This window comes from Grus americana, chromosome 6 (genome assembly GCF_028858705.1).
Source record: "Grus americana isolate bGruAme1 chromosome 6, bGruAme1.mat, whole genome shotgun sequence".
In the NCBI taxonomy this organism is placed as follows: Eukaryota; Metazoa; Chordata; class Aves; order Gruiformes; family Gruidae; genus Grus; species Grus americana.
Window position 1 is genome coordinate 3,999 of NC_072857.1, and position 14,072 is coordinate 18,070.

Genomic DNA, 14,072 nt, shown 5'->3' on the forward strand with positions numbered 1-14,072 from the left:
ACAGTACTCACTTTTGTGAAATTTCTTCCGGTAGCGCCATCAATTTAGCGGCCGAACCCAGCCGTCGAAATTCCGGTGCAACGGAGCGAGCAGGAACGCGTCCGTGCCGCTCTTCCCTGGCCACGGAGCCTTCCGCTCTACCCGTTACTGCGAACGTACGGAGCATCGGCGCAGCAGCACCTGTGGAATAACGCACCGCCCACAGCTATACAGAAGAAGAATCCGAGACGACGGTAGAAGACCCCAGACCAAAAGTCACCGCGGGACTAAGGGACGCGCGGACAGCGCGCGAGGGGCGGGTGTCCGGGACCCAAGCGTGGAACGGCCCCGGGATTTCTTTGTTCGGGGTCCCTCTCTTTGGAGGCGCCCCGCCCGGGCCGATCCCGCTGCTGCACCTTTCAGTTACGTTAATTATTTTACAAAATCCGACACCCGGAGACTGCTGCCGGAAGCCTCGGGTCGAGCCCGAAGGAGGAGGAGGAGGAGGAAGCGCGCCCGAGAAGAAGCGTGCGCGCGACACCGTGAACGGGGTGCGAACGCTGGGGCGGCAGCTGCTCCTCCTCAAACAGAGACAGAGAGAGAAAGAAGAGGGGGAAAGCCACAGGGTACAGAGGGCGGAAGTGGAAAAGAGGGGCCGGGAGCCGGACAGAGGGAGGTGGAGAAAGAGGCCGTCGGAAGGGAAGGGACGGGCTGCGGGGCAGAGGGGGACTTGCCAGCGCCAGGTTCGCGGTTCCACCCGATAATCGTAAAGGTCTCTGCCAACCTCGACGATTCGGTCGCTTTAAAAAACAATCGGGATCTCGAGGCGGACCGAGGGAGAGACGGAGAATATAAAAACGGTCGCGGCTAAGAGGGCAGAGAGGGAGGAATCGCGAGACAGGGAGAGGCAAGCCGGGCAGGGGAAAAAGTCCCGACAGGCTTCTGCAGCGACAGGGAGGAATTGAAGATTCGAGAGAGGGAGCTGGACAGAGAGAGAGACGGGGAAAGGTAAGACGGTGGCGAGCTACCGGGCAGAGAAGCAGAGTTTAATGCCGGGGACCGGGAGAGGGACAGAGAGGGAAGGAGAAAGGAACGAAGGGACGGGCTGCGGGGCAGACAGGGAGGAAGGAAGGAAGGAAGAAAGAAAGAGGGACAGGGAGCCAGACGAACCGCGACGGGGAAAGAAAAAGGTACCGACGGGCTAGGAGGCAGAGAGGGGAGACTTTAGAAAAACAGGGACGGGGAGCGAGACGGAGCCAGACCGAAAAAAGGAACCATAGCGACGGGTGCCGGGACAGAGAGGCGGGCCTTCAAAACGAGGGGCAGGGAAGAGGCTCAAGAGGGACGGAGAAAGAGAGAGACTCACGACGACTCGCTACGGAGCCGAGAAGGAAGACCTCGAACAACAGGAACGAGGAGCCGCACAGAGAGAGCCAGAGATGGCAGAAATACCGACAGGCTACAGGACCGAGGGGGAGGAATGCAGAAACAGTGGCTGGGGGCCGGACAGAGAGACAGGGAGAGAGAGAAGGAAACAATAGCCACGGGCTACGGGGCAGAGAGAGCGAGGACCTAAAAAAGGTGGGGACAGGCAGCCCGTCAGAGCGAGATGGAAAAAGAACATAGCGGGGAGCAGAAAGCAAACCAAAAAACCCCACAGCGGGGTGGGAAAGCGAGGGGGGCAGAGGAGGGCCCGCGACGCAGAGGAGAGGCGATGGGGCCCCGCGGGCCCAGGACTCACCGCAGCTCTGGCTCTCGGCGCTGCCGGGAGAGCTTGCCAGCGCAGACGCTTCTTTCTCCCGCTCTCCGCCTTTCCTTTGCTGTCGCTCCGGTCGCTCGGCTGTCCTCCGCCTAAGAGAATACACGGGTGTCTTACAGCTCCGAGGAGACGAGTCTGCCTAGATGAGTAGCCTGCCTCCCTGCCTCCCTCGGTACGCGGCCGCACCGTGCTTTGGATTACGCGTGGCGACCCTGCGGTGCCCGTCGGCAGCCTGACCTGCCGCGGAGCGCAACGAGGGATCTTTCCTCACCCGGCGAGGCAGGCGCTCTCTTGCCTGCAGCGGGAGGCAGCTGCCGGCCGGAGAGCCTTCCATCTCTTCTTCTTCTTCTTCACCTTTCTCTGGCCATTCCAGCTTCCCTTAGGGCAGCTGCTGTCCACGGCCGGTAAGCGCTCCGCCGCCTGTCCCTTTTCGCCCCCACGCCACGAGGCGAGCCAGGCCAGGCACAGGCGAGGCGGGTGCAGTCGACGGCATCCCCAAGGGAGGGACGGGCAACCACGTCCTCAGCGCGGCCTGGGAGAGGGAAAGAAAAAGCAGTGGCCGTTACTACCGGAGGTCGGCCCTGGCCGGAGACCCTCCTCCTTCTGCAGGGGCTTCCGGAGACGCCGCTCTTTCCCCGCGCTGCTGCCGCTGCCGCCGCCGCCAGCACCCCTGTTCAGGAAGAAAGCGGCACAGGCGAGGGCCAGCTTGCCGCCTTCACGCCAGGGCTCGGGGGCGGCCTGGGGCTGCCGGACAGGCTTCCGGAGAGTCCGACCGGTAGCGCTCGTCTCGGGACACCGGGCAACGCCTCGCCGCGCGCGCGCTCTCGTAGCACGGCCGCACCGCGGCTCGGGAGCGGCTGGAAGCCTGCAGAAAACCACTCGAAACCGGCAAAAAAAACCCCAACCTCGCGCTCCTGCGAGAGCAAGTCGGGCTGTCCGGCAGCCACGTCCGCGAAAACGACGCCTCCCGGCACGCACTGGCAAGCGCCGCGTGGCAGCCGTTAGAGTGCCGTAAGACTACACTTCCCGGCGTGCTCCGGGGAGCCAATATGGCCGACCAGCAGCCGCGTGCCCCAAGACTGCAACTGCCGGCGTGCCGCGGGAGGCAGCCTTCCACGCTTCCTGACCCTGCGGGGACACCGTCCCGTGCCCTCACCCCAAAGCCGACTCACCCGAAAGCCCCGCCGAGCCGCGACGGCAGCCCCGAGCTCCGCAGCGCGGCGCCTCCCCTCAGCCACCTCCGAAAGGCGCGGACGCCCGCCGGCTCCGGGCAGCCCCCGCCGCGCGGCTCCGGACGGTCTCCCCGCCCGGTTCCGACACGGCGCGCACCCCCCCCACCCGCCGCACGGCTCCGGGCAGCCCCCCTCCCCTCTGTGACACGGACCCCGCCGCCCCCCCGCCCCTCCTCGGAGGCGGCACCGCTGCCGCCGCCCTCCTCGGGGCTTTCCCCGGGACCCGCCGGTCCGTCCCGCTGCCCCGCTCACCTTCTCCCTCCGTGCAGCCGCAGCCCGGCGACGCCTCCGCTCCTCCCTCGGCTCACAGCAGCTCCTGCACACCGGCTGCCGGCAGCCGGTTCCGGGGAGGGGGCGTGGCGCTGCACTGCGCATGCGCGGCGCTGCCGCTGCAGTACCGAAATTTGGTCCCTAGGCGGCAGCACCGAGCGAGCATGCGCTGTGGGCTGCGTGAGGGGCGGGGCTTGGCGTGCGTCGGGGGCGGACTTTGCGTGAGGGGCGGGGCTTGGCGTGCGTCGGGGGCGGAGTTTGCGTGAGGGGCGGAGTTTGCGTGAGGGGCGGGGCTTGGCATGCGTCGGGGGCGGAGTTTGCGTGAGGGGCGGGGCTTGGCGTGCGTCGGGGGCGGAGTTTGCGTCGGGGGCGGAGTTTGCGTGAGGGGCGGGGCTTGGCGTGCGTCGGGGCGGAGTTTGCGTGGGGGGCGGAGTTTGCGTGAGGGGCGGAGTTTGCGTGAGGGGCGGGGCTTGGCATGCGTCGGGGGCGGAGTTTGCGCGAGGGGCGGGGCTTGGCGTGCGTCGGGGGCGGAGTTTGTGTCGGGGGCGGAGTTTGCGTGAGGGGCGGGGCTTGGCGTGCGTCGGGGGCGGAGTTTGCGTGGGGGGCGGGGTTTGGCGTGCGTCGGGGGCGGAGTTTGCGTGAGGGGCGGGGCTTGGCTTGCGTCGGGGCGGAGTTTGCGTGAGGGGCGGAGTTTGCGTGAGGGGCGGAGTTTGCGTGACGGGCGGAGTTTGCGTGAGGGGCGGGGCTTGGCGTGCGTCGGGGGCGGAGTTTGCGTGAGGGGCGGAGTTATCGTGAGGGGCGGAGTTTGGCATGCATCGGGGGCGGTGTTTGCGTGAGGGGCGGGGCTTGGCTTGCGTCAGGGCGGAGTTTGTGCCGGGGGCGGGGTTTACGTGAGGGGCGGGGTTTGCGTGAGGGGCGGAGTTTGCGTCGGGGGCGGGGCTTGGCTTGCATCGGGGCGGAGTTTGCGCCGGGGGCGGAGTTTACGTCAGGGGCGGGGCTTGGCTTGCATCGGGGCGGGGTTTGCGTGAGGGGCGGGGTTTGCGTGAGGGGCGGGGTTTGCGTGAGGGGCGGGGTTTGCGTGAGGGGCGGGGCTTGGCGTGCGTCGGGGGCGGAGTTTGCGTGAGGGGCGGAGTTATCGTGAGGGGCGGAGTTTGGCATGCATCAGGGGCGGCGTTTGCGTGAGGGGAGGGCTTGGCGTGCGTCAGGGGCGGAGTTTGCGTGAGGGGCGGGGTTTGCGTGAGGGGCGGAGTTTGCGTGAGGGGCGGAGTTTGTGTCGGGGGCGGAGTTTGCGTGAGGGGCGGAGTTTGGCATGCATCGGGGCGGAGTTTGCGTGAGGGGCGGGGCTTGGCTTGCATCGGGGCGGAGTTTGCACCGGGGGCGGAGTTTGCGTGAGGGGCGGAGTTTGCGTCAGGGGCGGGGCTTGGCTTGCATCGGGGTGGCATTTGCACCGGGGGTGGAGTTTACATCAGGGGCGGGGCTTGGCGTGCATCGGGGGCGGAGTTTGCGTGAGGGGCGGAGTTTGCGTTGGGGCGGGGCTTGGCGTGCATCGGGGCGGAGTTTGTGTGGGGGCGGAGTTTACATGAGGGGGCTTGGCTTGCGTCAGGGCGGAGTTTGCACCAGGGGCAGCGTTTCCATGAGGGGCGGGGCTTGGCGTGCATGAGGGGCGGAGTTTGCGGGGGGCGGAGTTTGCGGGGGGGGCCGGAGTTTGGCATGGGTCAGGGGCGGAGCCAAGAAGCATCACTTTTGGATCCCGAGGATGCGAGCAATGTGACCTTGTTGAATACGTTAATACCCCCACACACACCTCCTCCCCTGCCCTCCATCACGGCCCCTCGCCCCCCCCCCCCCCCCCCCCCCCCCCCCCGCAAAGGAAGCGCCAACGCAGCCGGCACGGCAAAAGAGACCGCAAGCGTTTATTCAGTCACACACAGAGCCGGTTCCGGGAGAGACTCCGCACCGGGGCTCGGGGCCCGGCCCTGGGGCACCTCGGCTGTCCTACCCAGAGCCACGCTCGCCAGTCCGGCGTGGAACAGACACACGGTCGGTCCGTCAGGCTGCTGGAGAGCTGGGCTGCTATGTGCAGGCTGCCGCCAAAACCGAGGAGCCAGCTGCAGGACGCTAGAAGAGAGGAGAAAAGGGGCAGCCAGCTGGATGGGGGGGGCGGCGGCGGCGAGCGAGAAAGCACGAGGCAAGGAAAGGGACGGCGAGTGAAGGACGGGGACAGGGAGCCTGACAGAGAGGGAGGAAGAAGCGGCAGGAAGAGAGGCAGCGGGACGGCGACCGACAAACCAGGACGGGGAGCGGGACAGAGAGGCAGAAACGACCCTGGGCGGGCAGCGCCACGGCGAGGGAGGAAAAGAGAATAAGGGCAGGGAGCCGGACCGAGAGGTACGGCGAGGGACAGCGGCACGGGGAGCAGGACAGAGCAACAGAGAATAAAAAAAGGAAGCGGGAGCGTGAGAGAACCGGGCTGGGGAGCAGGGAGAAGGAGAGATAAAAGGAGAGAGCAACAGAGGGAAAGAGGACCGGGGAACGGGGCGCTGGGGCAGAGTGAGAACAAGAGGGGCAGGGAGCAGGACAGAGGGGCAGAGGCAGAAGGAGGACAGAGGGACAGAGAGACAAAAGAGGGAGACGAGGACTGGGCAGAGGGGAGAGAAAGACGGGGGCAAGGAGCAGAGACACCAAGGTGCCAGGAAAAGGACGGTCAGATGGAGCGAGAAACAGGGTCGGGGAGCAGGACAAAAGGACAAAGAAAAAGGCGAGGAAGAAGGAAGGAAGGATAAAGGTGGGACAGGGAACGGGACATACGCAGCGAAACAAAGCAGAACAGAGAAGAGAGGACAGGGATTGAGGAACAGAGAGAGAGAGACGCAGACTGGTACACAGAGACGGCGAAGGTAAGCAAAACCAGCGACAGGCAGGAGGACCTGGTTCTGACAACCCATCGCTCCCGGTGTCGCTTCCACGGCCTCAACAAATGCGACGTGCCGCAAGACAAGAGAATGGGAGAGTGAAAGCAAAGGCACAGGAAACTTTTTAAAAAGAGCAAAAACGCTCTTAGTAATTTGCCTGAGAATCACAGCTTACAGTTACTCAATGTCTTCCGGTCTCACGGGATGAGGCAGAGGTACAGTTGATTCCATCTCCGCATCTCTGGACAGAACTTTTCTCATATCTGTGGGAAAAGAAATAAAAAAAAAAAAAAAAAAGGCAAGCTATTCTAAGACGACAGTCCTTGCACAAAGCCACGTTAAGTGAATTCTCTGTTACAATAAGCTCATTTTTAACCAGGAAGATTTCATAGAGCATCTCTAGTCAGAAGGGACCCATAAGGATCACCGAGTCCAAGCCCCTGCTCCTCGCAGGACTACCTAAAACTAAACCGTGTGACTGAGAGCAAGTGCTGATCGCGCGGTACGCTCATCAAACAGCTTTTGCACCGGAATAACAGATGCGCTCCTTTTCCATGGGACACATCCGGCACAGGGACGAATTTCATGCTGTTTTTGTCACGCGACCGTTCTTCTACACCAGCCAGTGGGTTCGGAATTATGAACAGAAAGGACAGGACAAGCTACGCACCCACGCAAGCCTCATATCCCTAAGAAATTATTTAAGAAAACAAAAAAAATAATATTGCAAGTTTTATATCGCATTGGCTTAGGGCCTGCCTCCTTCAAAGGGGGGGGTGCGCAGGGGGGGTCAAGTGTGGAAATCGGTCACAGAATTCAGTTGCCTAACGGGAGACGGCCCTTCTCCTTGCCAGGCAAATGTTTCAAAACATTGTCCACTGTTGCGATTTTACCAACTCCAATCGGGTTGCCCTGCCAGCATGAGTTGGGGATGTTTCTCCGTGGCTCCATTTGATGCTAAATTAAATTTTCTGCAAGTAACAAGTAACCGAGCCCGAGATGGAGAGCAAGCTAAGATACTGCCTGCCGTACAGCATTTGACAAGAAATGAGAAGTGGGATGAGATAGCACACGCAGATTTGTTCTTTGCGTTGAGAAGTGATTGGAATGTTAGAAAGAAATCTGGATTGATGGATTCGGAATACCAGAAGGGAATGCATGCTTTAACCGAGGAAAAAAAAGGGGAAAGAGCGTTTGCGTTGTACCGATTGTAAGAAAAGGGAAAAACCCGGTCAGAAGTCACGGAGGAAGGTGTTTGGCTATCGGTACCCTCCCCGAAAGAAGCAGAACGAGATTCCCCAAGTGAGGAGGAGGCGGAGGAAAAGGAAATTAGTTCGAGCGCCCGCCGGCACCGCGCACGTCGGGGGGCAGAGGCGTTTCCTTACCGGGAAGCAGCAACGAGCTCCCCGGCGGCGGCGGCAGCAGCAGCACCCTCTCCCCGCGGGCGCTGCAACATCGCAATGCCGTTACCGGCGGGCGGCAACGTGGAGCGCGGCGGCGCCTTCCCGCGGTCCCGCCGTTCGGTCGCCGGGGGGCAGGAGCCAGCGGCGCTCGTGCTGCAGTACCGAACGTTGGTCACCAGGCGGCAGCAGCGAGCCGAGAGTCGCGCTGCGCTGCGCATGCGCGGCGCCCCCAGCTGCAGTACCGAAAGTTGGTCGCCGGGTGGCAGCACCAAGCTGCGATGCGTGCTGCGCATGCGCCACGCACTTCCTGCAGTACTGCAATTTGGCCACCAGGTGGCAGCACCGAGCTGATAGGCGCGCATCACCGCGCGCGCTCTCGTAGCACGGCCGCACCGCTGCTCGGGAGCGGCTGGAAGCCTGCAGAAAACCACTCGAAACCGGCAAAAAAACCCCAACCTCGCGCTCCTGCGAGAGCAAGCCGGGCTGTCCGGCAGCCACGTCCGCGAAAACGACGCCTCCCGGCACGCACTGGCAAGCGCCGCGTGGCAGCCATTAGAGTGCCGTAAGACTACACTTCCCGGCGTGGCGTGGAATGAAAGATGCTGTACCGCTGTCCTTCATTTCTGTTGGGCCAGACATGCTACCAAAGCTGCACCAGCAGCGTGTTCCGCTTAGTGCTGAATAAGAAAACAGAAATATGTGTTGGAAGCAGCCTTCATTTACAAGACCTCCACTTCCTGTGGTAATTGCTTTCTGTATATCAGTTGCAATTCCAAATCACCAAGACCCCTAGGATATCTCTCTGACCTAGTCACTGAAGAGAACTAGAAGAGTCCTGAAATGTACAAAAAAAAAAAAAATTAGGTTGGACTGAACAAACAGTGCCTCAGAAACTGTAGTTAACACCTTAGAGAATACCTAGGTGGCTAAGAGTCAAATAAATAGCGATACAAAATAAGAAGCACTTCAGGAAGGGTGGTGAGGGAATTAGAAGGGTCCAAAGAGAGTAAGAGGGACAAGAGAAAGCCCACTCACACAACAAGGGATGAAGGCGGTGGGCTGTGGACACCAGATGGGTCCTCAAAAGACTGGACAGGCAACAGAACGCTCTGGAGCACCAGACATCCTGGAGGGGCTCAAGGGCCACAACAGGGATCCTAGGTGGGGTAGAAGGCTAACAGTGCTCTAGGGCACAAGGAAGGCCTGAGAATGAGTTGTGAGGAAACTCAAAGGGTCCAAATGGTGCTACAAGGGCAAAAAAAGGGTCAGGGAAAAAATGAGTAACTTGGGAGGGGTTTAGAGTAAAGCACAGATATTTCAGAGGGCCAGAGACTGAACATGGGCATCCTAGAGAGCATAGTTGCAGAACAGAGTGCTCTAGGGTACAAAGAGGCCTCAAGGGAGATGGGGGAACTACAGAGACCGAAATGGGTCTACAGGCATAAAAGAAGGTTCAGAGACAGAATGAGAGCCTCTGGAGGGGATGCAAGATGAGTACAGATGTCATCAGAGAGAGAAAGAACTCGAGACATACTAGATGGTGTAGAGGGCAATAAAAACATTCTGGAGTACAAGTTGGTCTCAGGAGGCTTCCCAAGGGCACTACTGTGGTCCAAAGGGAGTAAGAGAGCAAATAAAAATCTCCGAGACAGAGTAAGACATGCAGGAGGGGCTCTAAGAGGACCAGGCAGGCAACAGAAGGCTCTGGGGCAATCTCCCAGCAGGCTGCACAGAACAAGGTGTCTGACTGGAATCCTAGTGCCAGAGCACTACATCTCCTGGTATGTGGTGCGAAACAACATGGCTGACCGGAAGTCCTGTATTGGAAGACTGCATATGCCGGCATGCAGCTCAGAACAACCTGGTCGACTGGAAGCTCAGTGCCCAGTGCAGAACAATCTGGCTGGCCAGAATCCCAGTGCCAAAGGACTACAACTCCCGGCACACCGCGGCGTGTACTGCAGTGTGATGTGTAAAAACTACATACAGGTCGTGTCTCCTGCCCAGACCCGGAAGCACCTACAGAAAGCAGAGCGCCGCTCCATGATCCCCAACTCCGGCCCAGGGTCCCCAGCAGCTCCATGATCCCCAACACCAGCCCAGGGTCTCCAGCAGTGCCACTACTGGCCTGCAGTTCAGCTCTGACCATGTCCGAGCCTCACCACCACCACATACACCCCCACTGCGCTCCGGCACCACGCTCTGCTTCCAGAATGGCCCCATACCATTCCAACCCCCTTCACCTCCCCTTCCTCCTTGTGACTGGGCCCCTCTGCTTCAAGGCTGCCCTGACTTGGCCCTGTGTCTGAGTTACCCAGGACTACTCTGACTCCTGGCACAGCCCCAGCACCCCGGCAGCTTTGCACCGCTTTGGTGTGGCCCCACCGTGACTCTGGCCCCTCATTGTCACCATGTATTCTTCCACCTGCATCCTCCCATACAGCCCCAAGCCAGTTCTCCCTTTGCCCCTTACATGCTGGGCCCCCCACTGTTTCTATGACAGAACCTGCAGCCCAAGCACAAAACAACCACCCGTGCTCACCTGCTTTGCAGTTGCAGTCATAGTTCTGGTGCCAGCTGGTAATGTTCAATGATTCCCCCACATGCAACCATCCCCCAGGGGCACACCTATGTGCCCCCAGTTGCAGCCTTGCCCACCAGCCCCTTGGCTCACACCTGCAGCCCATGAGAGAAACAGGTGCCATCACCATGATCTCCATCAGGGAAAGCTGGGCCTCCCAGGGCAGCAGAGGTGTGTGCTGGCTCCCAAGAAGAGCTTGCTGAAAGCAAAAGTGCATGCCCTGGAGCGTGCAAATGGGAAGGAGTAGTAGTATTAAGCAGACAAGAGAACAAATGGGGAGCCTAGGAGTGCAACAAAAGGGAAAAAAAAAAAAAAAGGCAAAAAAAAAGCAGCACCATGTGATGATGGGGCAAATGAATGACTCTGGGAGTGAGGAAAGGCAAATGGAGGGCCTTGGTACACACCAAAGGTCTCCTAATGCATGCAGTGGGGCTCAGCGGGGCCAAGGGGAAGTCAGCTATTGTCATGGAAACTCCATCTCCTGCCCCTGCCAGCAAAGGCCTTGCCACCAGACACACCGGGGACATCTCAGGATGCTGACAGCAAATCCAGGGCCGACCTCAGGACAAAGCACTGGAGGAAGCCTGGCTGCCCCCAGGATGATGCAAGGTGTTTGTAACAGTGAATGTCAACGGCATGGTGAGAAAACCCCCCTGCAGCCCTGTGAACAGCACTGGGGTTGTCCTGGAACATCGAGGAACCTTGAAGTGGTCCAAGAGCCTTTGGGACTGGTCCCCAGCCTCTCAGACACAATGTGTAACCTCTTCCCTGGAGCACTGTGTTGAGGCACTTTTTACTGAGCACAAAGGGACATGAGTACCTCACTCTACAAAGGAAGGTGCCACAAATTTAGCAAGCCCTCACAGGTATTCAGAGATGGAACAAATCCATGAGCTGCCTGCCCTGCCACATCTCCATTCCCAGTTCCTCCATTCATCACAGACACTGTTATATTGATGGGGGGGAGCGGGGAAGAAAATTTGCACTTGCGGTATTTATTTTCACTCACAGCGTACGAAAGTCTTGTTTTGCATTAGCTGTATAATTATTACATTTATACAAACATTTTATCTCTATAGTGTATTATCTTCATACTTAATAAAATCATGCATGCACTAAGAGGACTGAGGGATGGGGGAGTCGTATGAGGAGTCCGAAAGAGTGGAGACTGCTTAGCCTTGTGAAGGGAAGGCTGGGGGGGTGGGGCGTGAATCCGATTAATGTGCGTAAGTACCTGATGGGAGGAAGTAAAGAAGATGGAGCCAGACTCTTCTCAGTGGTGCCCAGGAACAGGAGAAGAGGCAATGGACACAAAGTGATATACAGAAAATGCCATTTAAACATGAATTTTTTTTTTTTTTTTTTTTTACTGTGAGCATGGTTAAACAGTGAAACAGGCAACCCAGCGAAATTGCAGATTTTTCACCCTTGAAAATATTAAAAACCTGACTGGGCATGGTCCTGAGCAATCTGCTCCACTTGACTGCTTTAAGCAGGATACGTGTGGGTGGTGGTGTTTGGACTCATGCTCCCCAACACCCTCAACCATTCTGTCATTTGATTGACTGGAGGACTCTGGGGCGTACGAAAAGAGCAATGGGGGGGTCCTGAGGAGTTTGAAGGGCAGATGGAGAATCCTCACAGCAAACAGAAGACTCTGGGGTGCACGGAAGGGCAACACGGGACATATGATGCACAGAAAGGCAAATGAGGACACCAGATGAGCAGAATGCCCTGGGTGCAAGGGAGGCAGACGAGTCATGAGAAGACAGAGTGGCAAATCAACGGGTCCTGAAGGAACTAGATGACTGGGGAACTCTGAAATGGAGGGATCCTGAGGGGGATCAGAGGACCAACGAGAGGGGGGTCCTGATGGAACTAGAAAATGAAGAGAGAGGGGATCCCAACTGGAGCAACAGCACATGAAGGTGTCCCGAGGGGATCACAGCATAAGCAAAGGGCTCTGGGGTGCAATAGAGGCAAAGAAGAGGGCTCTGTGGTAGCCTATAAGGACAATGCAGTAGCCCTGAGGGGTTCTGAATTCCAGTGGAGAGTTGTGGGGCATAATGGAGGCAAATGGTGTCTGGGTTGCGCCAAAAAACCAAATTGAGGGGTCCTGAGGGAACCAGAAGGCGATTGGAGGACTGTGTGGGGTGTACCAAAAGACCAATGGAGGGCTCTTGAGGGGTTCAGAGGGCAAATTAGGTTTCTAAGGAGACTGGAATGCAAATAGAAAGATTTGGGGAAATGGAAAGGAGAAATGGAGTGGTCATAAGAGAATCCGAATGAGACAGAGAACATCTGAAGGGACTGACAGGCCAATAGAGGGCTGTGCAATGCACTGGAAGGCAAATACAGGGAGCATGAGGGGAAAGGGTGGCAAATGGGATGGTTTCAGGTAGACCAGAAAGCAATTCTCTGTATTTACCCGCTTCGATGCTGTTTGGTGGGCATCAAGGGCACTACTCAGGACCTTCTTCAGCCAGCCTCAGCTGACAATTCAAGTGCTCAGACTGCAGAAAAAGCCCAGACTGCAAGTCATTTTCTGTAACACAGAAATGTATTGCAGCCTCCTATCCAATTCCACTTTCAATCCAGCAACCTATCCCAGACACACAAGGTTATGCACATATGCAGAAACCAACAACAAAGCCTGCACCCACTTCCTTTACTAGAGGTCCCAAGACTTTTATATTGCACCAGTTGTACCACGTAGCTATCAAACACACACACAGTGGCCCACAGGGACACACCCCCTTCACTTTCAAAACAAGAAGCACACAGAATTCCACAACATAAACCGACTTGACTCTAGAATGGAAGAGTTCAGTTGGAAGGGACCTACAACAATCATCCAGTCCAACTGCCTGAAACACAGATACCATAGCTAGAATTAAGCCCTCTACCCTTCCAACTCCACTGCTACCTTACTACATGCTAGATGACCCAGAACTCCAGGCTTTTCTGTTCTTCTGAGCTCATTAAGCTCACTGAAAGCTTACGCTGCTCATCCTTTGCTGTTCCAGCATCTTTGTAGATCTTCTGTGTAAGACACTTGTCCAGAGGTAGTGGTATCAAGCCTGAAGTCACCTCCTCATAATGGAAGAGTAGCAGAAGAGCCAGAACCATGGCCAGGTTTGGGAGAAGCCTAACAATGCACAAGATGAAGGACATTTGAAACAATACAGCTCAGTGCAGTGCAAGCAACCTGGAAGATGAGGTTGGCACACAACAAAAGAATAGTATACACACAGTAGCAAGTCAGAATTGTGACATGGAAAAACATGCCCCCCCGACGGAAAAATAAAATCCCCCTCACCCCTAACACAGAAGCAGCTGTAGAACCCCAGGATTGATGCTTGCAAGGATCTCCATCTGAAGGTGCCAAGGACATCTGAGGGACCCGCAACCCTGAAGATTCACATTGGCACTGAGCAACATCTTTGGGCCCCACCAACCCTGCAGCTACCAGGATGAGATGAGGCGCTCAACTCTGCAGCTTATTCCCATCAGCATGATGCCACCCACACCTGGATCTGTCATTACTGGCCTCATCAGGGAGATCTGGGCCCACCGCCGAGGATCAGGTACACCTAGGAACAGCTAGAACCAGCAACAGGCTATGGCCATTCCCTATGTCTCCAAACCCAGGGACAGAACATGGCGCAGCCATGAAACAGCATCAGCAGACAAGACAAATGCAAGAACACATACATGCTTTGTGCTGACACGAATATGCGTGCATGGACCCTCAAGGGCTTGCACAGACAGATGCTCCCATGGACAGAGATCTCGCAGCACAAGCATCTGAAAGACAACAAATCCTGGCTGCTCCCAGCCTCCACCCTTCTACAGCTAGGTGGGGTCTGGGTTGCAAGGCAGAGCTCTCCTCAGGGCAGGCAGCTGGGACCAGCAGCAGCATTCTTCCCAATTGGT